The sequence below is a fragment of the Pseudophryne corroboree genome, chromosome 3, assembly GCF_028390025.1.
Source record: "Pseudophryne corroboree isolate aPseCor3 chromosome 3, aPseCor3.hap2, whole genome shotgun sequence".
In the NCBI taxonomy this organism is placed as follows: Eukaryota; Metazoa; Chordata; class Amphibia; order Anura; family Myobatrachidae; genus Pseudophryne; species Pseudophryne corroboree.
The window spans coordinates 61,769,341-61,794,607 of record NC_086446.1 but is presented as its reverse complement, the minus strand read 5'-3'; the positions used below and the strand labels follow the sequence as shown (position 1 = coordinate 61,794,607).

At 45.9% G+C, this 25,267-nt stretch overlaps 1 long non-coding RNA gene across 2 annotated transcripts in view; it reads left to right on the top strand.

Annotated features, from left to right (window-relative positions):
* LOC135054730 (uncharacterized) overlaps window positions 1-25,267 on the top strand; it is a 150,657-nt gene that overhangs the window by 391 nt on the left and 124,999 nt on the right. Inside the window, exon 2 of one of the 2 annotated variants that reach the window (XR_010243558.1) lies at window positions 115-225. This is a non-coding gene — a long non-coding RNA (uncharacterized LOC135054730). The remainder of the gene's footprint in view (window positions 1-114; window positions 226-25,267) is intronic. The other variant, XR_010243559.1, reaches the window with a different exon arrangement.

Here is a 25,267-nt window from a genome sequence, read left to right as displayed (position 1 = left end):
AACAAGCACTTTAGCACTTTTCTGCACATACTCACTTTTATTGCAAAATTTTGCACAAAGCAGCACTTTGTCACTTTTTAAGAGCAGTTTACTGATACATTGTCTTGCATATAGGTACAAACTCCACACTAACACCTGGACGAATTGAACCGGAGAGTCAGTACGAGTAAGGGACATCCCGATGCAAAGACACCACATATAAGGCGACTGTTCTACGTATGTCTGGTACGCACATTTTAACATTCATCTAAGGATTTGTAATGAATTATTCACAAACACTGAAGGCGCAACTGATTTACCACTAGAACAATATATATATATATATATATATATATATATATATATATATATATATATATATAATCAAACCCATTATAATTATTTTTTTATTAAACTGGTGGCACAGTGGAAATTGGTGGGGCAGTGGGTGATAAACAAAATTGATTGGTTCCCCCTTCTACAGCCCTGCCCACACACCCAGAAATGCCTCCCTAATATAAAAATATGTAAAAAAGGTGCCAATTCCAAAGATATCTTTCATCTTTCAAATTTTTTGAAAAATTGCTTAGTGTGTACACTCAGTTTCATTTGGCATGGCTCTGGGAAGTTCAAGGGAAATTGCTCATCTTCCACATTGTTCATCTTTCCCATTGGTCATGTCTTCTACTGTGAAGGGCCCTTAAGAAGAAGGTTCTTTAGGTTTCTATGGGGGATGTGATGCTGCCAGATTTACAAATATCAGAAATATTAGGAACCTTATCAGATCACAATTGCAGCCAATTACAACTATTGTTAATAGTATTACTAGATAATTTGATCAACTAGTACTTTCATTGGAATCAAGTGATCTGTATTTTATATCATAGCAGTGACTACATTGCATAGTTAAAACTTTAGAAAGCTGTTATAAGTGGGTTTATAGCTGTACTATGGGCCTCATTCTGCCTCTGGGGGGAGTGTATTTTCGCTTTGCAAGCATGCGAACACTTGTGCAGCCGGGCGGGACGAAAAAGTTTTTTGCACTTTCTGAGTAGCTCTGGACTTACTCAGCCCTTGCGGTCACTTCAGCCTGCCCGGTCCCGGAATTAACGTCAGACACCCGCCCTGCAAACACCTGGACACTCCTGCGTTTTCCCTACCACTCCCAGAAAACGGTCAGTTGACACCCACAAACGCCCTCTTTCTGTCAATCACCATGCGATCGGCTGTGCGAATGGATTCTTTGTTAAATCCATCGCCCAGCACTGATCCTCTTTGTACCCATACGACGCGGCTGTGCATTGCAGTGCATACGCATGCGCAGTTTTGACGAATTTTAACCTGATCGCAGCACTGCAAAAAGTTGCTAGCAAGCGATCAACTCGGAATGACCCCCTATGTTAGGAACTTATAGTGATTGAATGTGGTTTACTGACCTTACATTTCTTAGCTTTGATTAGCACCTTTTGCTGAAGGTGGAGGGTTGCTGTGTGGGGGTGGAGGTTGTGATCAGGATGAACACATTTTGCAGTAGTCCTATTTATTCAGTATAGGTTAGGATGCTACAGTGCATAGTATATGAAGTGGCTAGTTATAAAGTTGCTGCTAAAAATCAATACCAGCATTATACCTGTGTTAAACCAAAGGAAAACAGAAGGCAAACAAACAACAAACCAACATTACTACAGAAGGACTTCTTACAACCACACAGCTCAGAGTCATTATGTGACCTCTCCTCACCTCTGCAATGAGAACTCCAGGACCAGGCTTACCTCCCCTCTGGCTGAAAACATCAGGTCTGTTCCCAGGTCTATCCCTTAACATAAGCAGGAAGCTATGGGGAGCAGGGGCGGAACTACTGGCGGGGCAGGCAGTGCATTGCACTGGGGCCCCGCCGCACTGAAGGGCCCACAGCCGCCGGCCTTCATTTAGAACAGATTGACATGCGGACGAACGTCCGCATGTCAATCTGCGGTCTCCTCTCCCTCCCCCCCTGCCCCCCCCCCTGCCCACCCCCCCTCCTATGTGTTGGAGGGACACGAGCGCATCGCGCGTCTCTCCTGTGTCCCTCCTGGCTCTCCCCCCGGCCGGTCTAATGAAGCATGTGCCGTTCGTGAGCTCTGATTGGCTCACGAACGGCACATGCTTCATTAGACCGGCCGGGGGGAGAGCCAGGAGGGACACAGGAGAGACGCGCGATGCGCTCGTGTCCCTCCAACACATAGAGGGGGGAGGGGGGGCCGGGGGAGCAGGCACCGCAGCTTATACCTGGGGGGGACAGATCTGGCACTGGGGACATATACCTGGCACTGGGGGGACATATACCCGGCACTGAGGGCATGTACCTGGCACTGGGGGGGGGCATATACCTGGCACTGGGGGCATGTACCTGGCACTGGGGGCATATACCCGGCACTGGCGGGGGCATATACCTGGCACTGGGGGGGGGGGGCATATACCCAGCACTGGAGGCATATACCTGGCACTGGGGGCATATACCTGGCACTGGGGGGGAATATCTGGCACTGTGGGAGAATATCTGGCACTGGGGGGGCATATACCCGGCACTGGGGGGGAAGCAGGCACTGGGGGGGAATATCTGGCACTGGGGGCATATACCTGGCACTGGGGGCATATAACTGGCACTGGGCGGGCATGTACCTGGCACTGGGGGCATATACCTGGCACTGGGGGCATATACCTGGCACTGGGGGGGAATATCTGGCACTGGGGGGGCATATACCCGGCACTGGGGGCATATACCCGGCACTGGGGACATATACCTGGCACTGGGGGGGAAGCAGGCACTGGGGGGGAATATCTGGCACTGGGGGCATATACCTGGTACTGGGGGCATATAACTGGCACTGGGCGGGCATGTACCTGGCACTGGGGGCATATACCTGGCACTGGGGGCATATACCTGGCACTGGGGGGGAATATCTGGCACTGTGGGAGAATATCTGGCACTGGGTGAATATACCTGGCACTGTGGGGGAATATCTGGCACTGGGAGCACGGCCCTAGCAACAAGCACTACCCACTAGCAACGAGCATGACACCCAGTGCATGAAACCCCTGGCAACGAGCATGACATCCTGGCACCGTGCATGGAACCAAGTGCATGAAACCCCTGGCAACAAGCAGGTAATTTAAAAGTAATTGGAAGCCTTACTGTAGAACTTAATGTGTAATGGGCATTACGGTGTGTGGCATAATGTATCACGGACATTGCGGTGTGTGTCATAATGTTTCAGGCATTACGGTGTGTTGTATACTATATCACGGGCATTGTGGTATGTGGTATAATGTCTCAGGATCATTGTGGTGTGTGTCATACCGTGTCACAGACATTGTATGTGCTATAATGTATCAGGGGCATTGCAGTGTGTAGCATAATGTATAACGGGCAATGCGGCGCACGCATTTTTCTACCTTTGCTAGTGCCAATTACGGGGTGTATGGGGGGGGGGGGGGGGGCGCCAAAGGATTTTTTGGCTTGGGGGAGAAAAATTTATAGAAAAAATTTCTAGTTACGCCACTGGCCACAATGACTCATTGTATGTCATGCCGCAGCCGCACACCAGCGCTCCCGTGACCCGCCCGTCATAAGGAACGATTCTGGCCACCCGCACACGAAGGAGGGAGGTGGGTCCGTCTTTCTTTCTTTCTTTCTTTTTTTATTTGTTGGGACTGCCTGCCGCAATGTGTAAAAAGGGGGGACTGCCTGCCGCTATGTATAAAAATGGGGAATCTGCATGCCGCAATGTAAAAATGGGGAATCTGCCTGCCGCAATGTAAAAATGGGGAATCTGCCTGCCGCAATGTAAAAATGGGGAATCTGCATGCCGCAATGTAAAAATGGGAAATCTGCCTGCCGCAATGTAAAAATGGGGAATCTGCCTGCCGCAATGTGTAAAAATGGGGAATCTGCCTGCCGCAATGTGTAAAAATGGGGAATCTGCCTGCCGCAATGTGTAAAAATGGGGAATCTGCCTGCCGCAATGTGTAAAAATGGGGAATCAGCCTGCCGCAATGTGTAAAAATGGGGAATCTGCCTGCCGCAATGTATAAAAATGGGGAATCAGCCTGCCGCTATGTGTAAAAATGGGGAATCTGCCTGCCGCAATGTATAAAAATGGGGAATCAGCCTGCCGCTATGTATAAAAATGGGGAATCTGCCTGCCGCTATGTATAAAAATGGGGAATCTGCCTGCCGCTATGTATAAAAATGGGGAATCTGCCTGCCGCTATGTGTAAAAAGGTAGAATCTGCCTGCCGTAATGTGTAAAAAGGGCACGCTATCTGCCGTTATGTGTAAAAGTGTATGGTGTCTGCCGTAATGTGTAAAATGGGGACGCTGTCTGCCGTAATGTGTAAAATGGGGACGCTGTCTGCCGTAATGTGTAAAAAGTGCACGCTGTCTGCCGCTATGTGTAACGAGGGCACGCTGTCTGCCGCTATGTGTAACGAGGGCACGCTGTCTGCCGTTATGTGTAAAAAGTGCACGCTGTCTGCCGTTATGTGTAAAAAGGGGAATCTGTTCGCTGTAAGGAGTAAAAGGGTCTCTACCTGGTGTAGTGGTGCTACTGTGCGGCGTAATTTGAAGAATGGAGACTACTGTGCACCGTTTTATGAATTGGTATTATTTTGTGGACACACCCCTTCCCCACGAAGCCACGCCACTATGTATTTTTGCGCGCGCCTACGGGGTGGACTTGGATGGGATGGGGGGGGGGGGGGCCCAAAGCATTTTGTTGCACCTGGGCCCACCGCTTGCTTGTTCCGCCACTGATGGGGAGAGTACCAGAAGCAGGCTCAGCAGTGACATTTCCATCGAACTTGAGTGTGCTTTCCACATTCTCATACCCACCTGATCTGCTCCCATGAGACCAGGACATTTATAGTTTTATCAAAATAATGTTATCCTAATTTTCCCCCTTCCGTTGGTTACCTGCAAATGTTTGTTTTTTTTAACCATGTTTTTTTCCCTCTCCTCCACCCCACTGTGTGCTATTCCTGTAATGTGTACCTCCACTGTTTGCACGCCCTGTCAGTGTGACCTACGCAGTGCACCCCAGAAGTTGGCCTTGGATGGTTCCTCCGTGGTCAGAATGTTCTTCATGTGGATCTTTCCAAACATTGTATATCATACTACTACTACTACTACTACTACTACTACTACTACTACTACTACACTAGTGTCTGTTTCCCATGTATGTATTGGGCCCTTGTATGGCCTCATCTGGTATGCTTGTGGATAGGATTAAAAATACATGGACCTGGCTGGGGCCCTACTCTTAGCATTAGGATGCGAAATCACCCCGTCTTGTGTCATTTCTTCTAGGTGTAGGCTATTCTACCCAGGGTAATCCTACACAGCGCACCCAAGATGGCTGCCTCACCTGGTACCTGTGAGGGTGGAATACACAACCCTTGGAATTTGTTTCCCAAAATGCCTACACCAATCCTGCATTACGCTTACTGTTTGCTCAATGGTTTCTTTTTATGTCTGTGTGGCTTGCCTGTTGCTATATTACTTAAATCTTCTGTACTATGGCCCTTATTCCGAGTTGATCGCTCGCAAGCTGCTTTTTGCAGCATTGCACACGCTAAGCCGCCGCCTACTGGGAGTGAATCTTAGCTTCTCAAAATTGCAACCGACGGATTCGCAACATTGCGAATAGACCTCTCTTAGCAGTTTCTGAGTAGCTCCAGACTTACTCGATATCTGCGATCAGTTCAGTGCTTGTCGTTCCAGGTTTGACGTCACAAACACACCCAGCGTTCGGCCAGACACTCCCCCGTTTCCCTGGCCACTCCCGCGTTTTTCCCAGAAACGGTAGCGTTTTTTCGCACACGCCCATAAAACGACCAGTTTCCGCCCAGAAACACCCACTTCCTGTCAATCACATTACGATCACCAGAACAAAGAAAAAACCTCGTAATGCCGTGAGTAAAATACCTAACTGCATAGCAAATTTACTTGGCGCAGTCGCACTGCGGACATTGCGCATGCGCATTAGCGGCTAATCGCTCCGTTGCGAGAAAATAATAACGAGCGAACAACTCGGAATGACCACCTATGTGCATTGTTTTTTATGTTTGTAAAGCGCCTTGAGTCCTGTTGGAGAAAAAGTGCTGTATAAATATTATTATTATTATTATTATTATAATAATAATATGAAGCATTCCCGATATTGGTCCCCACAGCTACTGCAGTCTTCTGATTGCTGTAGCACTTTGTAGCTTATGGTCTACATTTTCACGGGATGTATTTCTGGCAGGGTTCCCCAAGAACCCTTTTTTGGAATTAGCCCCTGTGCATGGCGGTCATGGTGATCAGCAGCCTCAGGGGGTGACTCAGATCTGATCGCTGGGCTGCTAACTTTGCTGTCCTGTATTCAGATAGTTGCTGCCCCAGGTGGAGTGTAAATTCACCATGCAAGTGCACGACCACATGTGTACGCCGAGCTGCAAAATTCCACTGTGTACAGTCTGTGCGATGAGAACGGGCTGATCGGGGCCGGAGCTGACATCAGACCCCCCCCCTGAAACCGATTGGGCACGCCAGCGTTTTTCCGGACACTCCCAATAAACGGTCAGTTTTCACCCACAAACAGCATCCTCCTGTCAACCACCTTGCGAACGCCCATGTGATCGGATTTTTTAAACCATGCTGGTGCAGACCAGCGATGCCTATTGTTATTTGCCGACGCGTGTGCGCACTGTGGTGCCTACACATGTGCTGTTAGGACCCGATCGCCTGCTGTGCGAAAACACACAGCAGCGATCCGGAATGAATCAGGCCCCGAGCACATTGCAGGAATGGGGTCCTTTCACTCTAGCACCCTGCACCTAATCAGTGAGGAGGGAACATTTTAATTTTAAGGGGAACATTTTATATATGATGTATCTCTCTACACAGTGGCAGATTAAGCTTAAATTTATGAAGGGTTTATTGTGTGCTTGGGTTCAGCATGACTGACCGCCGGACAGGATGTCAGCTATCCCAATTCTGATGCTGGAATCCTGATGTGTGAAATCCCGACAGGGGTGAAGTATGTATGTTCCCTCCTCTCCCTTAACCCCTAACCCTCCCTTCCTGCAGCCTAACCTTATCCACCCCCCTTAGTGCCTAACCCCCCCAGTGGTACCTAAAACTAACCCCCCTACCCTGTAGCCTAAACTTATCCTCCCCCCAGTGGTGCCCAGCCCTAATACACCCTCCCAGTAGCTTCCTTTTCCATCATGGCGTATGTGAGGTCATGCTGTTAACACTGCTGAAGTGAAGAGGAGCCATGAAGAGGAGCAGGCTCTGTGCATCTTGAGGACAAGATGAGAGGGGGCAGGATCGACAATAGAGTGGTGTTAAATTCTTATGGTTTATTAAATTAACCATCTTGTTGCTGTTTGTTGTTAGGTAAAAGAATGAATTGAAAATAGATTTATAAAAATCAATAATTATTTGTTAAAAAGGCCACGCCTGTATACAGGTTGAGAGGTAACATCCTCTCAGCCTGAGTCAAATCCTTTTATAACAACCGATACACGTAACAACAATGAGTTTTATATAATACACAGTTACGCCCCATTCTTATACCCCTCCCATATGATTTCATACATCTGGAATACAGTGTTATGCAATATTAGGACAATTGTCAAGAAAACTACAAGATACTCGTGATCTTCAGCTATGTGTCCATATTAGGAATTCAGCTGGACACTATGAGCTTTTCGTATGTGCGTATGTGGAATTAATACTTAGCCAACAAGTTGTTTTTCTCGTCTTTCAGTGTGTACAAAGTTCAAGATGAATTTGCTGTATCATCTAGCTAGAACCAAGATGGATTCTCTTATGCTTTTATACTATACTAGTGAATGTATTGTGATTTTGATATTGTGATTATTAGGTGTATGCATAATATACGTACTATCCCGTAGTACATATATATAACTGTTAGGCCTTCAGCAGGTTGCCTCTGTCACAGTATTCGACAGCTCCACCCTTTGATCAGGGACATTATCCATGTGCCCTGTCATCTCAGGAGAATTTCTGGGAACGTATAGTTCGCTAATAATCATTTCATGTAGTATTGCTATTCTGCGTTTGACAGTAGCCTTCTAAATACAACATAGGCCGCACCTGTAGGCAGTGAACATCAGATGAATGGCTATAATCACATCGGGGTCACCAAAGAATAACCCTCATCACAGAATACATCATCACATACAATCACATACAATATACTTAAAAAAAACATTTTCTAATCCTGAAAATTAAATACTAGGATTTAAACATTTATCTTTTCCATACCATATCATAATGCCTTGGTTAAAGTTCTTCTTTTATATCATGGACCTCCTTTATATATTTGGCAATACACGTATCAGGATCCGTAATGTCTTTGGTCAAATAAGCACAACAATGAGCTCAAAGTGCTGTTTCCAGAAATCAACAACATCCTCCAATTTGTGGTATTAAAGAAAGTAGAACAATATGGTATCGTAATAGTTCATGTCCAATGTCCTGGAATCATCACAAATGTTCAATCATGTTATCAATAACTTAAATGAAATAAAACATCAACTCCCAGTTGATTAATCATACGACTTCATTAGCCATAGGAGAAGTTATTAGCCACCTTTTACCAATTTGAGGTTTTATTGATGCTCTGGTGGCAGGAACATGTTTCCTGATTACTGAGTCAATTACTCTTTTTAGGAATAGTTCATCCTGCAAGAAAACTTTTCTCAAGTTATTATGTGTTTTTGTATAAAATTGCTAAATCAATCTTCTTAAATAACAAACATCTTTAGAATTAATAGGTAACCAATTATATATCATATCCTAAGGACATAGTGACAACTAACATTCCCCGTTTTTCAAAGTGTGTTCGTTACACCGGTCATAAATCTCCTGCTTAGAAAAGAAAAGAGGAAGGAATGGTCTTATTAAAATAATTCCCATCCACAATAATGGATGAGTACTCATACCTACACCACACGTTTGCTCGCTCTCTCTTCAAAGAAAAATAAATAAATTAAGTCCTAATGCTGTTATAAATAACGTCGCTCCCGTATACTTTCAGAAATGTTAAAAGTTCTGTAGGATATTAGCTTATAAGCACATAGTCTATTATCAATGATCATAATCATCTCTATCTTGATTGAAGGGTTAATTTAAATACAACTATGTGGTAGTAACAGTAGTAACAGTCTCTGTATTGTATCTCCATACAATTGTTTTTAGTGTTAGGTTCCTTTAAGCTCTGGTCTCTGACCTTTTCATTTCATTGCAAGCTCATGGATCTAGGTGTCCTTTTTCTGCAGCCTTTGCAACGGCTGTATCAGTAGTCAGCGGTACTTGCCAAGGACCATCCTATGCGATCTGTAATGGAACCGAAACATAAACAACTTCTCACCATAACACCATCTTCACTCTCTTAGTGATTTGTCCTGTGCCGGACTGTGCGTTTTCGTGTTGGTTAAATATCTTTCCAAGGTTCTTGCAGCTTTTGATATTCTTGTAACTGTTTAAATAATTTGTGTGACACATTTGAACTGTCAAATCTTATTGTAATTTTGAATCAGTCTCTAGATAATATATCTTTGCTCTAGATAATATATCTTTGGTCTGGATAATATATCTTTGCTGGATTCCAAAAAGAATAACAAAAAATGATATAGAAGAGAGACTAAGCAGAGGCTTAGGTGTAATTCTACCACTATTGAACCAACGATTGGACCATGCCATGATTCAAATTCTGCCTTTCCTGTCTCTTTTGTAGATTAATAATGTTCGATTCTTTAAACCTTCCCTGTCAAATTATGACTTTATTTTTTTTATTTTTTTCTCAACATTACACATATTAAACACAAAATATTTTCCAAACTCCTATAACTCTAACTTTACTGTCTTTGAAATAATAGATCACACATAGAACACCGTTGCTTTACTTTAACTTTACCTGTTAAAAACCTGTTACACATACTATAGTTCCTTTTTAACATTAAACTATGTTGTATTAAAACAATGTTGTTTTTAATCAACCCAACCATCTGCAGTAAACATGCTATAGCTTTCTTTATCACCATCACTATCCCTCTCATTATCACATAATTTGTTATTTTGGTCCCATGCCAAAACACAATGAACACTTCTCCATTAAACTTCATCCCACCATAGAAAGCTTGTGAATCTATTTCATGCTAGTTACCCTTAGATTTGCATAACTCATGACATTTCCCCTTAAAGTTGGCAGCAACACTTTATTATTAATAATACTAATTCACTATTTCACCATCCCATTATCCCCTATGTATGCTTGAGAAATTATTCTCCTGTTACTGTCAGTTTTTTTTTCTTTTTCTTTAAATGCAATGTGAAATGCGATGTAATCATGATGTGTGAAATCATTATAATTGTCTTACTCATCCACATTATATTCCTTATACTCCCCACTTTTGGGGGTGAGGAAGACAAGTATGCAGCTGTATCTAAGTTGTGATGGATCCTGGGAATCAGACATCAGCAGGAAACACTCTGAGCTGGGCATCACTGTGCCACCAGATGAAACCCTACCAGGATAGGTTCGTGGACGGGAAACACTCTGAGCTGGGCATCACTGTGCCACCATCTGTTGCTGGGATTTTTTTTTTTTTCTGATTACAGTTATGCTGTAGAAAGAAATTGGCAGCTTTCCCTACAGACTATCTGAACATTTAAAATTGCAAATCATTGTCTTCCACAAAATATATTTAGAGTGCTGCTTATTATGATCTCTCTCATTAGATGAAAAAAAAAATCAAAGCTCACTGAACACTTTTTTTTCTTTACTACGTCATGGCTTACACTGCTGCTGGAAAAGGGGGGGTTCGCATGATTCTGGGCTGTTACAGCCCCCTAGCTCTCCATGCTACACAGCGTTGGAAACGGAAGGTTTTTTACTTATTTTTACTTATTTTTCTTTCTTTATATTGCAATACAATCACACGGCATCCAGCCATTAATTTGCTGGCAGACCTTTTCACAATATATTGCATTAAAGAATATTTACGTATTAAACAATACCATATGGAAATTTCACTTCATAGTTCGATAGTAACATTAGATAAACACATATTTTTAACTACAGATCTGCCAAAAGCCATTTGAACACGGACATCAACTCTTTTGTTTCCTCAGTTCACAAATATATATAAACCTTATTTCAAAACTTGTAACCATGCCAGTCACAGACAGAAGGTTTCTATTAGACACAGATCTGAGAATATACTTAACTGAACAAACACTGCCCATTATGTCCCACACACAAGACACCATAAAACACAAAAATTGAAATACAGTTTCGCCAGCGCAAGGGGAATGGTCTTTTGGTACCATAGCTTTTATTTCAATCCTGATGTACAGTATTTCATTTTCTTATCATGCTGTACTGAATCTGTGCTTAGTTTCATAAGTTCTGAGTTTCATAAATTGGGCACCCATACTTTAAATAATAATAATACCGCTTGCAAACTTGAATATCTTGCAGATTTCAACAGTTTTGCCGATTTCAAAATACGCTTAGTATTGGTTGATCAGGCCAATATTATACAGCATGATTGAAATGCAAAACATAGACTGTACCCTTTGTCACAGTACTATACAAAATTGGTGCTTCTATGGAATATTTCTTCCATACATGATATGCACCCTTAGGGTTAATCCTCCCTGCCCTTCCCATACGCTGAAAAATTTGCAATCCCTGCAATTTTTCACACACGCGACACGTCTGTCAACTGGGAAACTGCAGTAGACCCTCTTATCACAAACTACAATGTTAGCAAACATGCTTAGGTTATGGTTAAAACTCTTTAGAGTTGCTCCGTTCTTTTGTGCACACAAAAATGTTAATAAACAGACTAAGAATATATTTGGGACTTTAGTCTGTAGATTCTGCTATTTACCAGAATCCATATATGGTTAAAACAACACCTCTTTAGAGTTGCTCCGTTCTTTTGAGCACACAAAAATGTTAATAAACAGACTAAGAATATATTTGGGACTTTAGTCTGTAGATTCTGCTATTTACCAGAATCCATATATGGTTAAAACAATCCGCAGCTCTTAGCAGCTCAGTATTGCAATATATAATTACACTCAATTACATATAATCCCTATAACCTCGGGTTGTTCACTCTATTTATTTCATGTACCCTTCTTACACACGTGTAGCTGACTAAAAAGGGGAGGTGGTCTATGTGCTTTTTACTTTATTTGGCTTTTATCTTATCTGTCACTTACAGCGTTAACGAGGGCACGTGATACTGTAAATGCAGATTGGAACACATTCAGACCTCGTGAAGATGGTCCACAGCACTTATTCACGCAATCATTCATAGAGTAAAAAACCCAGGTCACTGTTTCTTTGCTCAAATCTTTGGTATTCATTTTACAAACAAGCAACAACAAACTGGTCCCTGAGTTATTTTACTAGCTTAGTCAATCTCTCCACTCCTAATTCTCATATTATAAAAAATACAATCACACAGACAGCTGGCAGGTATAGAAACAACATGTACTGGAATATAGCACATACCATGGTATTCTATACTTACCAGTGCTGTAATGACTTGGGACATTCCTTCCATCCTCAGCTGCTGGCTGGCTGGCACACCCCTTTGAGAATTTGATGAAGAGATCGAGATCTATAGTTCCAAGGACATAGCCCCCAAATTGTTAAATTCTTATGGTTTATTAAATTAACCATCTTGTTGCTGCTTGTTGTTAGGTAAAAGAATGAATTGAAAATAGATTTATAAAAATCAATAATTAGTTATTAAAAAGGCCACGCCCGTATACAGGTTGAGAGGTAACATCCTCTCAGCCTGAGTCAAATCCTTTTATAACAACCGATACACGTAACAACAATGAGTTTTATATAATACACAGTTACGCCCCATTCTTATACCCCTCCCATATGATTTCATACATCTGGAATACAGTGTTATGCAATATTAGGACAATTGTCAAGAAAACTACAAGATACTCGTGATCTTCAGCTCTGTGTCCATATTAGGAATTAAGCTGGACACTATGAGCTTTTCGTATGTGCGTATGTGGAATTAATACTTAGCCAACAAGTTGTTTTTCTCGTCTTCCAGTGTGTACAAAGTTCAAGATGAATTTGCTGTATCATCTAGCTAGAACCAAGATGGATTCTCTTATGCTTTTATACTATACTAGTGAATGTATTGTGATTTTGATATTGTGATTATTAGGTGTATGCATAATATACGTACTATCCCGTAGTACATATATATAACTGTTAGGCCTTCAGCAGGTTGCCTCTGTCACAGTATTCGACAGTGGGGAAGCTGCTGGAGGGATACAGGGCATGGAGCTGCTGGAGGGACACAGGCGGTGAGCTGCTGAAGTGACAGAGGCAGAGATGTGTATAAGGGGCACTACTATTGTGGGCATTATGTGTAAGAGGCAATACTCCTGTGGGCATTCTGTATATAAGCGGCACTACTACTGAGGGCATTATGTGTAAGGGGCACAACTACTGTGGGCATTCTATATATAAGGGGCACTACTACTGTGGGAATTGTGTATAAGGGGCAATACTGTGAGTACTGTATATAAGAGGCACTACTGTGTGGCATAACATGTATAGAGGGTACCATAGTGTAGTGCAATGTGCATAAAGGACACTACTGAGTGATGTAACCTGAATAAGGAGCATTACTATGTGGTGTAATGTGAATAAAATTGTGCTTCTGTATTGTGCAATTTGAATTGAAAGTTCTGTTATGTGACCATGTTGCTTCTTTGTGAGATCAATGTCCCTTTGTAAAGTATGGAAAGTAGGGCACTAATTTATAGTTTGCAGGGGGGTGCCGAAAACACTAGTACTGGCCCTAGCTCTGATTAATGTGAGGAGGATGGAGTGTGTGTGTGTGGGGGAGGGGGGGGGGGGCTGGGTAAATGAGTTCCACCACCTCTCCAGGACCACTTTAAGCCCTGCACATGTATATACAGTCTACTGTGTAGACAGTACATACATAGGCACACATAAACAGAGCCCCAGAGTAAGATCACAGCACACAGAGAGCAGCACCAGACATTACACCAACCTGTGGGATGCATGTACAGTATATTTCACCTCATGGACAGTGACAGCTGCCCTGTGCCCATGTGTTCCTCAGCACAGTATTTCCAGCTGCAACTCAGCCTTTGCAGGTCCACGTCATGATAATTTCAGTGCCAATGCTCAGCTGCCAAGTTCCCACTTTGTTGCAGAGAAAGATGTGGAGGCTGAATGTGCAGAGCTTTGGATGGACAGGGGGCGGGGCTTGGTGCAGTCATGAGTGGGCAGGAGGCTAAATTGCTGTGCGGTCGTGAGTGGGTGAGACTTTGGGAAAGCCGCAGGTAAATGAGTGTAGGTAAGGATGGCTGTGAGTGAATGGGTTTGGTTAATTGGGAGTAAAAGGATAATAAGATGAATTAGGAACAAGTGGACGATAATAGGATTAAGTCAAAATCTCTCCTAACAATTACCTATGGAAGGTCATTGATTTGTGCCATGTATTTATCTGAAGAAGAAAGGAATTTGCCGTATTTTTCATACTGTAACACTGAATGGGACAACATTGACTTATATTATCAGGAATCCTCTGATTGCGTCTAGAATGGCAATCAGGAAGCAGCTAGTGCTTCCTAGCTAGTAAAATGAACGGGGAGATGTTTTGTTTGTCCGTGATGTAATTCATGTGTTGAGGCTACAGTATTTAGCAAATTTCCTCAAAAAAGAGGATTAAACAGCACAGCACACTGGGCCTAATTCTGCATGAGTTGTAGCTTTGCGAAAAATCATCAAGCGCATGGTAAGGCCGCCCCACATGTCAGGCCTTTCCCCCCGCAAAAATGCAAACACTTTGCTTAACAGCGCTTGCATTTTAAGGGACGGCCTCTGCCTTCTTAGCCGAGCTGCGAAGTCAGTCATCGGGACGCCATGCTTTGGGTTGCAGTGGCTGTGTATGATCTCACACATATGCCACCACGGGCTGCCCCGCAAACAGTCTGGACACACCTCTGTTGTCTGGACTACACCCCCCCCCTCCAATGCCGCATAGCCGCCTCCAAAGCCCCTCGACACCGCCCCCTGCTGGCTCTTAAACTGCAATCGCAGTTTAAGTCCTCATGCATGCACACAGAAACGTGTGCGCATGCACAAAAGTGCAGAAATAACCTAATAGTGATTTCCCCACTCCAGTGAAACAACTTGAATTGGGCACACAATTCCACAGCGCAGGGTCTCTATGTCCCCTCCAAGATAGGGCATCCAGATGGTGTAAAGTAATGTATATAAAATATAACAAAAAGGTGCATAGCATAATACTGCGTAACAATTTTAATAAAATTGTAGCCTTAAAAATACAGTCAGATGTATTACAAAACAGCTAAAATCAGACACTCTCCTGCTGAGAATGAGAACCAACCAGATGAGAAGATAGTCTGAGCAGACAAGCAAGCATAAGGAAGACCTGGTTACTCCCAATTATCAGGCCAATACTGTCCGCCGAGAGGGAGGCATTTGATATGCCACCTGTCGGGATCCCGGCGCTCACCATACCGATGCCGGAATCCTGACAGCCAGCATACCAACAACTATTCTCTCTCTTGGGGTGATTCTCCCTGGAGGGAGAATAAATAGCGTGGCACATGCAGCATGCCACCGTGCTCACAGCGTGGCGAGCACAGCGATCCCATAAGTGGCTCTTTTGCGCTCAACCCGCTGCCTGCATGCCGGCGGTCGGGATCCTGAAGCCAGTATGCTGGGCGTCTGGATCCCAAGCGCCGGCATAATATACTACACCCCACCAAGTTACTGGCATCCAACTTAGGTGGTCATTCCGAGTTGATCGCTTATTATTTTTTTTCGCAACGGAGCGATTAGTCGCTAATGCGCAATCTCCGCCGTGCGACTGCGCCAAGTAAATTTGCTAGTAGCTCCAGACTTACTCGGCATCTGCGATCAGTTCAGTCAGTTTCGTTCCTGGTTTGACGTCACAAACACACCCAGCGTTCGCCCAGACACTCCTCCGTTTCTCCAGCCACTCCCGCGTTTTTCCCAGAAACGGTAGCATTTTTTCAAACACTCCCATAAAACGGCCTGTTTCCGCCCAGAAACACCCACTTCCTGTCAATCACATTACGATCACCAGAACAAAGAAAAAACCTCGTAATGCCGTGAGTAAAATACCTAACTGCATAGCAAATTTACTTGGCGCAGTCGCAGTGCGAACATTGCGCATGCGCAGTTAGCGGAAAATCGCTGTGATGCGAAGAAAATTACCGGGCGAACAACTCGGAATGACCACCATTGTGTCAGAAGGAAACACGGTAACATTATTAGAAGTTATCAGCTGATGGAGGAAGTGAGATGTAACACATAACGAGTTTTATGGTAAGAACCTACCTTTGTTAAAACTCTTTCTGCGAGGTACACTGGGCTCCACAAGGAAAGACATAGGGGTGTAGAGTAGGATCTTGATCTGAGGCACCAACAGGCTCAAAAGCTTTGACTGTTCCCAGAATGCAAAGCGCCGCCTCCTCTATAACCTCGCCTCCCTGCACAGGAGCTCAGTTTTTAGTTAACCAGCCCAATGCAGTAGCAGGAAAAGAGACGACAACGGTTAGTAGCCACATACACCACACTCTCACGACAGGAAAAGTGTCAGCAGCTAATGCCATACCAACCCAAAGAAGCTAAGTGCGACAGGGTGGGCGCCTTGTGGAGCCCAGTGTACCTCGCAGAAAGAGTTTTAACAAAGGTAAGTTCTTACCATAAAACTCGTTTTCTGCTGCGGGGTACACTGGGCTCCACAAGGAAAGACATAGGGGATGTCCTAAAGCAGTTCCTTATGGGAGGGGATGCACTGTAGTGGGCACAAGAACCCGGCGTCCAAAGGAAGCATCCTGGGAAGCGGCAGTATCGAAGGCATAGAACCTTATGAACGTGTTCACTGAAGACCACGTAGCCGCCTTGCACAACTGTTCAAGGGTCGCACCACGGCGGGCCGCCCAAGAAGGTCCAACAGACCAAGTAGAATGGGCCATAATGTCAGCAGGAGTTGACAGACCAGCCCTCACATAAGCATGTGCAATCACCATTCTAATCCATCTGGCAAAAGATTGCTTGTGAGCAGGCAAGCCGCGCTTGTGAAATCCAAACAGCACAAAGAGAGAATCAGATTTCCTAATAGAAGCAGTTCTCTTCACATAGATATGGAGAGCCCGTACCACATCCAAAGACCTCTCTTTGGGAGACAGATCAGGAGAAACAAGTGCCGGAACCACGATCTCCTGGTTAAGGTGGAACGAAGAAACCACCTTAGGTAAATATCCGGGACGAGTCCTAAGAACCGCCCAGTTACGGTGAAATATCAGATATGTGTTAGGGTCTCCTGCCCTGTGCTGCCACGTCGTCATGGCAACCGGGAGACCAGTGCTAGCGGAGTAACCTGAGCGCAGCTGATACTCCGGTTCGGGTCTTTTGCTGTGCAGTGGTTACAGGCTCTGTGCACGGCAGGGGATCCGGTGCTGGTTTTTGTGCTCACAGTCTGTGAGGTCTGAGTGGGGCGTGGACAGCACCTGCTTTATAAGGCCTCTTCTCAGGTTAAGCAGATGCTGCTGAATCTTTGTTGGTTAGTCAGTTCCTGAAAGTTAGCCAGTACTGTGTAGCTTTGTATTTGTTGTTGCTTACTGCAAATAGGGCTGGGGATTTGGTACTACACTCTGCCAATCCAGACCTAGCAGTAAGACTGGAGTCAGTCATTTAACTTGCTGGGGTTCTTTTACTACTCTGTGAACTTAGCAAGTTTGCGGCTGTATTCTAAGACTTGCCTGCCTAAATCCTGTCTCACTGTGCAAGGTGTCAGGCGTCAGTTTAGTGGCAGTAAGCTGAACCTGTGCACTGCAAGTGAGAATTAGGATTGTGGAGACTCTCCTTGTGTCTATCATTCCATCTCTGACCAAGGAGTTTACTGCCACACCCGTTGGTAACCCTTTAGGGTTTTGCTATTGCCCTTAGCAACAGCATTTCGGGTTCTCTACGTATTAAAACACAACATCTTGCTTTTCCCATCTGAGCATTACTAATACTAGGGAGACACCCAGTTCCTTAGCCTCTGGGCTTCTCTGTTCACTTTGTGTGTATTTTGTTACCCTATCACCTTCTGTGTACGTAATGTCATATTCCCCAGTCTGTCTGTGAGTTCATTTGTTTTGTATACCTATCCGTTCAGACACCAGTACATTCCTGCAGGCACTGGTGTGCATAACAGTTCAAACACCAGTACATTCCTGCAGGCACTGGAGTGCATAACTTTTATGTGACTGTCTGTACTTTTGCCCCATTGGTGTTGGGGTTACCCTGGTTAAGGGCCCACAATCCTCAATTTGACTGGGTCTCTGGGGAGATTCTTAGTTGGGGTACTGATTGTTTCAGGAGTTGCTTGAGCCTTCCAGTCAGGCTCTCGCAGCTAAGTTTGCCAGGGTGTTATGCAGATTTTACGGACGTGTTCTCCAAAAAAGTTGCAGAGGTACTACCTCCCCATCGCCCCTATGACTGTGCCATTGATTTGTTGCCAAATGCTAAGCTTCCCAAGAGCAGGTTGTACTCCCTGTCACGTCCTGAGACTCAGGCTATGGCAGAGTACATTCAGGAGAACTTGGCTAAGGGATTTATCAGACCTTCACAGTCTCCAGTTGGGTCGGGGTTCTTCTTCGTGGGTAAAAAGGACGGTTCGTTGCGACCCTGCATCGACTTCAGGGAATTGAACCGTATCACGATTAAAAACTCATACCCACTGCCCCTCATTTCGGTCTTGTTTGACCAGCTTCGTACTGCCACCATTTTTTCTAAGATTGACCTACGCGGTGCGTACAATCTAATCCGAATAAGAGAGGGGGATGAATGGAAGACTGCCTTTAATACCCACTCAGGGCATTATGAATATTTGGTGATGCCTTTTGGGCTCTGTAATGCCCCGGCAGTCTTCCAGGATTTCATGAATGATGTGCTCAGGGAATATTTGGATAGATTCTTAGTTGTATACTTAGATGACATCCTAATCTTCTCCAATTCCCTGGAGGAACATCGGAAGCATGTACGCTTAGTCCTCCAGAAACTCAGAGACCACCGGCTTGGGGCGAAGCTGGAGAAGTGCGAATTTGAAGTTCAGCAAATCGCATTTCTAGGATATATTATCTCCCCAGAAGGTTTCCAAATGGAGGGTTCCAAGGTACAGGCAGTCCTGGATTGGGTGCAGCCCACTAGTTTGAAGGCGCTTCAGCGTTTCCTGGGCTTTGTGAATTTTTATAGACGATTTATCGCTGGATTTTCGTCTATAGTGGCGCCCTTGGTGGCACTCACTAAGAAAGGGGCGGATGTTGCTCACTGGTCTTGTGAGGCTAAAGCGGCTTTTGCCCGTCTCAAAAGGGCATTTGTATCGGCCAAGGTGCTGCGACACCCAGATCCAGAGCGTCCTTTTGTGGTGGAGGTGGATGCCTCTGAGATGGGTATTGGGCAGTGCTTTCTCAGATGGGAGTGTCTGATAATCGCCTTCATCCCTGTGCTTACTTTTCCCGTAAATTTTCGCCTGCCGAGAAGAATTATGACGTGGGTAACCGGGAATTGTTGGCTATTAAGGATGCACTCGAGGAGTGGAGACACTGGCTTGAGGGGGCTAAGTTTGTGGTCTCAATTCTCACCGACCATAAGAATCTGGCATATTTAGAGTCAGCGAAGCGTCTCAATGCCAGGCAGGCACGATGGGCTTTGTTTTTTGCTCGCTTTAATTTTTTGATAACATATCGCCCTGGGTCAAAAAACATCAAGGCTGATGCGTTATCGCGGAGCTTTGCTCCAATCCAGGAGACCACCGAGGAGCCGTTGCCCATTGTGTCCCCATCATGTATTAAAGTGGGCATTACCCAGGACCTCTTATCATTAGTCCTTAGAGCACAGGAGCAGGCTCCTCCAGACCTTCCGGTAGGTCTTATGTTTGTGCCTCCTAGGTTAAGACAGCGAGTGTTCCTGGAATTCCATGCCAAGAAGTCGGCGGGTCACCCGGGTATTGCCAGAACTCGGGAGTTGCTATCTAGGGCGGTGTGGTGGCCCTCGGTGGCTAAGGATGTGGATCAGTGGGTTCGGGCATGTGACATCTGTGCCCGAAATAAGACTCCTAGAGGGGTTCCTGTTGGCCCATTACATCCACTCTCTATCCCATCTAAGCCATGGACCCACATTTCAATGGATTTTGTAGTGGACTTGCCCAAGTCCTCGGGGATGACAGCCATCTGGGTTGTCGTTGACAGGTTTTCGAAGATGGCGCACTTCGTTCCACTGGTGTGGCTGCCATCGGCCAGACGCCTGTCTGAATTATTTATGCTGCATGTTGTGCGTCTCCACGGGTTGCCACTTGATGTGGTCTCTGACCGCGGATCCCAGTTTGTGGCCAAATTCTGGAGGGCATTTTGTTCCGATCTCCAGATTTCTGTCAGCTTGTCGTCAGGCTACCATCCGCAGTCTAATGGGCAGACTGAAAGGGTGAACCAGTCCTTGGAGCAGTTCCTCAGGTGTTATGTCTCCAAGTGTCAGACTGACTGGGTTGCTCATCTGTCCATGGCGGAGTTTGCCTATAACAACACGGCTCACTCTGCTACAGGGATCTCTCCCTTCTTTTGTGTGTATGGGCATCATCCTAAGGCCAATTCTTTTGAACCCCTGGACTCCACGCCTGGTGGTTCCTCTGTGGTTTCGGTCCTTAGAGGTATTTGGCGGAAAGTGAAGAAAGCCCTTGTGTCTGTGTCATTAGTGACCAAAAGGGTTTTTGATAAGCGGAAAAGACCCTGCAGCTTCAAATTAGGAGACTTCGTCTGGTTGTCTACCAAGAATTTGAAGTTGAGACAGCCATCTCATAAGTTAGGCCCCCGGTTCATCGGCCCTTATAAGATCACCCTGGTTATCAATCCGGTGGCATTTCAGTTAGATCTGCCCCGGTCTTTGGGTATCAATAAAACATTTCATTGTTCCCTTTTAAAACGGGCGATTAGTAATCCTTCTTCCAGTGGAAGACCTTCCCCTCTTCTGATACGTGGCCAGAGGGAGTTTGTTGTTGAAAGGATTCTTGACTCCAAGATGGTTCGGGGTCGGCTGTCATTTTTGGTGCACTGGAAGGGGTATGGCCCGGAGGAGCGGTCGTGGGTGCGCAGTTGTGATCTTCATGCCCCCAGACTGATACGCTCTTTCTTCTCGCAGTTCCCCGATAAACCCGGTGGTAGGGATACTTTGACCCCTCGTCAGAGGGGGGGCACTGTTAGGGTCTCCTGCCCTGTGCTGCCACGTCGTCATGGCAACCGGGAGACAAGTGCTAGCGGAGTAACCTGAGCGCAGCTGATACTCCGGTTCGGGTCTTTTGCTGTGCAGTGGTTACAGGCTCTGTGCACGGCAGGGGATCCGGTGCTGGTTTTTGTGCTCACAGTCTGTGAGGTCTGAGCGGGGCGTGGACAGCACCTGCTTTATAAGGCCTCTTCTCAGGTTAAGCAGATGCTGCTGAATCTTTGTTGGTTAGTCAGTTCCTGAAAGTTAGCCAGTACTATGTAGCTTTGTATTTGTTGTTGCTTACTGCAAATAGGCCTGGGGATTTGGTACTACACTCTGCCAATCCAGACCTAGCAGTAAGACTGGAGTCAGTCGTTTAACTTGCTGGGGTTCTTTTACTACTCTGTGAACTTAGCAAGTTTGCGGCTGTATTCTAAGACTTGCCTGCCTAAATCCTGTCTCACTGTGCAAGGTGTCAGGTGTCAGTTTAGTGGCAGTAAGCTGAACCTGTGCACTGCAAGTGAGAATTAGGATTGTGGAGACTCTCCTTGTGTCTATCATTCCATCTCTGACCAAGGAGTTTACTGCCACACCCGTTGGTAACCCTTTAGGGTTTTGCTGTTGCCCTTAGCAACAGCATTTCGGGTTCTCCACTTATTAAAACACAACATCTTGCTTTTCCCATCTGAGCATTACTAATACTAGGGAGACACCCAGTTCCTTAGCCTCTGGGCTTCTCTGTTCACTTTGTGTGTATTTTGTTACCCTATCACCTTCTGTGTACGTAATGTCATATTCCCCAGTCTGTCTGTGAGTTCATTTGTTTTGCATACCTATCCATTCAGACACCAGTACATTCCTGCAGGCACTGGTGTGCATAACAGTTCAAACACCAGTACATTCCTGCAGGCACTGGAGTGCATAACAGTTCTGACACCAGTACATTCCTGCAGGCACTGGTGTGCATAACAATATGGGGAACTACAAGACAAGGCACCCAAATCCGACACCCTTCTAGCTGAAGCAATAGCCAGCAGAAACACCACCTTAAGGGAAAGCCACTTAAGATCAGCTGAACCTAGAGGTTCAAACGGAGACTCTTGTAATGCATCCAAAACCACCGACAAGTCCCAAGGAGCCATAGGCGGGACATAGGGAAGTTGGATACGCAACACACCCTGAGTAAAGGTATGCACATCACGTAAAGTCGCAATCTTTCTCTGAAACCACACCGACAAGGCAGATATTTGAACCTTGAGGGAGGCCAGACGCAGGCCTAAGTCCAGGCCCTGCTGAAGAAAGGCCAACAACTTGGCTGTACTAAACTTGGGAGCGTCATAATCATTAGATGCGCACCAAACAAAGTAAGAATGCCAGACTTTATAGTTTATCCAAGCAGAAGCCGGTTTCCGGGCCCGCAACATAGTTTGAATAACCGCCTCAGAAAACCCTTTAGCCCTTAAGACGGAAGCTTCAAGAGCCACGCCATCAAAGACAGCCGGGCTAGGTCCTGGTAGACACAGGGGCCCTAAATGAGGAGGTCTGGGCGTTGTGGAAGTAGAATTGGGCGCTCTGACGATAGGCCCTGCAGGTCTGAGAACCAGTGCCGTCTGGGCCACGCTGGAGCTATGAGAAGCAGAATTCCTCTTTCTTGCTTGAACTTCCGAATTACCCTGGGCAGGAGTGACACCGGAGGGAACACGTACGGCAGTTGAAACCTCCACGGCACCGCCAGCGCATCCACGAATGCTGCTTGAGGATCCCTCGTCCTTGTTCCGAAGACCGGAACCTTGTGATTGTGTCGAGACGCCATCAGATCTACGTCTGGAAGGCCACACTTTCCACTAGGAGTTGAAATAGTTCTGGATAGAGGCCCCACTCTCCAGCGTGTATGTCCTGACGACTGAGAAAGTCCGCTTCCCAATTCAGGACTCCCGGAATGAATATTGCCGATATGGCCGATAGATGGCGTTCCGCCCAATGTAGAATCCGTGAGACTTCCTTCATTGCCAAACGGCTTCGAGTGCCGCCTTGATGATTTATGTAAGCCACTGTGGTGGCGTTGTCCGACTGTACTTGAACAGGACGGTTCTGAATTAAATGCTGGGCCAGGTTCAACGCATTGAAGACCGCCCGCAATTCCAGAATGTTGATCGAGAGGAGAGATTCCTCCTTGGTCCACCGACCCTGAAGGGAGTGTTGCACCAGCACCGCTCCCCAACCTCTTAGACTGGCATCTGTTGTCAGCAGGACCCAGTCGGATATCCAGAAGGGACGGCCCTTGCACAATCGTTGGTCCTGGTGCAGCGACGGACGGACCTCTGGAGTCAATGAGGTCATGTGATACCTGATCCGGTGAGGCAGGCCGTCCCACTTGGCTAGAATCAGCCTCTGGAGGGGGCGAGAATGAATTGAGCATACTCCACCATGTCGAATGCTGATACCATGAGGCCCAGCACCTGCATCGCCGAATGTATCGACACTTGCAGACGAGAAAGGAAGCAACGAATCCTGTCCTGAAGCTACAGGACTTTCTCTTGAGACAAGAACAACCGCTGGTTGTGAGTGTCCAATAGCGCTCCCAGGTGCACCATGCTCTGAGGAGGGATCAGGGAGGATTTCTTCCAGTTGATGAGCCACCCGTGGGCTTGTAGAAACTGGACAGTCATATCCAGATGATGTAAGAGAAGTTCTGGGGAATTTGCCAGGATTAACAAGTCGTCCAGATATGGCAGTATCCTGACCCCTTGACGGCGGAGTACCACCGTCAACCCCGCCATAACTTTGGTGAAGACTCGCGGAGCCGTAGTTAAACCAAAAGGTAACGCCCAAAACTGGTAATGGAGGTTGCCAATCGCAAACCTCAGATATTGCTGATGTGACACTGCTATAGGAAAATGCAGGTAAGCATCCTGTATGTCCAGGAAGACCATGTAGTCCCCAGGTTCCAAGGCCAGAACTATAGAGTGAAGGTTTTCCATATGGAACTTGGAAACTTTCACAAACCTGTTCAATGCCTTGAGGTTGAGAATGGGCCGGGAGGACCCATTCAGTTTCGGGACCAGAATAGTACCCCCAGCCACTCTGAGCAAGAGGCACCTGTACTACAACTCCTGTATCCAGGAGGGTCTGTACCACCGAATGTAGAGTGTTTGCCTTTGTCTGGTCCAATGGGATGTCTGTCCGGCAAAATCGATGATGGGTCCGGTTTTTGAAGGCTATGGCGTAACCTCGAGTGACGACTTCCCGTACCCAGGCATCTGAAGTGGTCTTCAACCATTCCTGGGTTAACCCTAGAAGCCGGCCCCCCACCCTGGGATCCCCCAGGGGGAGGCCGGCCACATCATGCGGCAGGCTTATCGGCCTTGGAAGCTGGATGATGGGCAGCCCAGGCTCTTTTGGGCTTCGGCTTACCAGGTTTGGAAGTGCGGGCCTGCTTGTTGTACGCCTGACCTTTTGTTTTACCTGAAGGACGAAAGGGGCGAAAGGAAGTACCTTTAGCCTTCGACACAGAAGGAGCGGTACTTGGCAGACAGGCAGTTTTGGCAGTAGCCAAGTCAGCCACAATCTTATTTAAGTCCTCCCCAAACAGAATATCTTCCTTGAAAGGGAGTTCCTCCAGAGTCCAGATCCACAGACCAGGATCGCAGCCACAATATCCGGCGAGCCAGGACTGATGTAGTAGAGGCCTTGGCTGCCAGGATACCGGCATCAGAAGCCGCCTCTTTAATATAGTGAGAAGCTGTGACATTATATGACAAGCATTGTCTAGCATGGTCAGAAGAGATTTCAGCTTCTAACACTAGGGCCCATGGTTCAATAGCCTCTGCAGCCCATGTTGCTGCAATAGTGGGCCTTTGTGCAGCACCCGTGAGGGTGTAAATCGCTTTCAGACAACCCTCCACACGTTT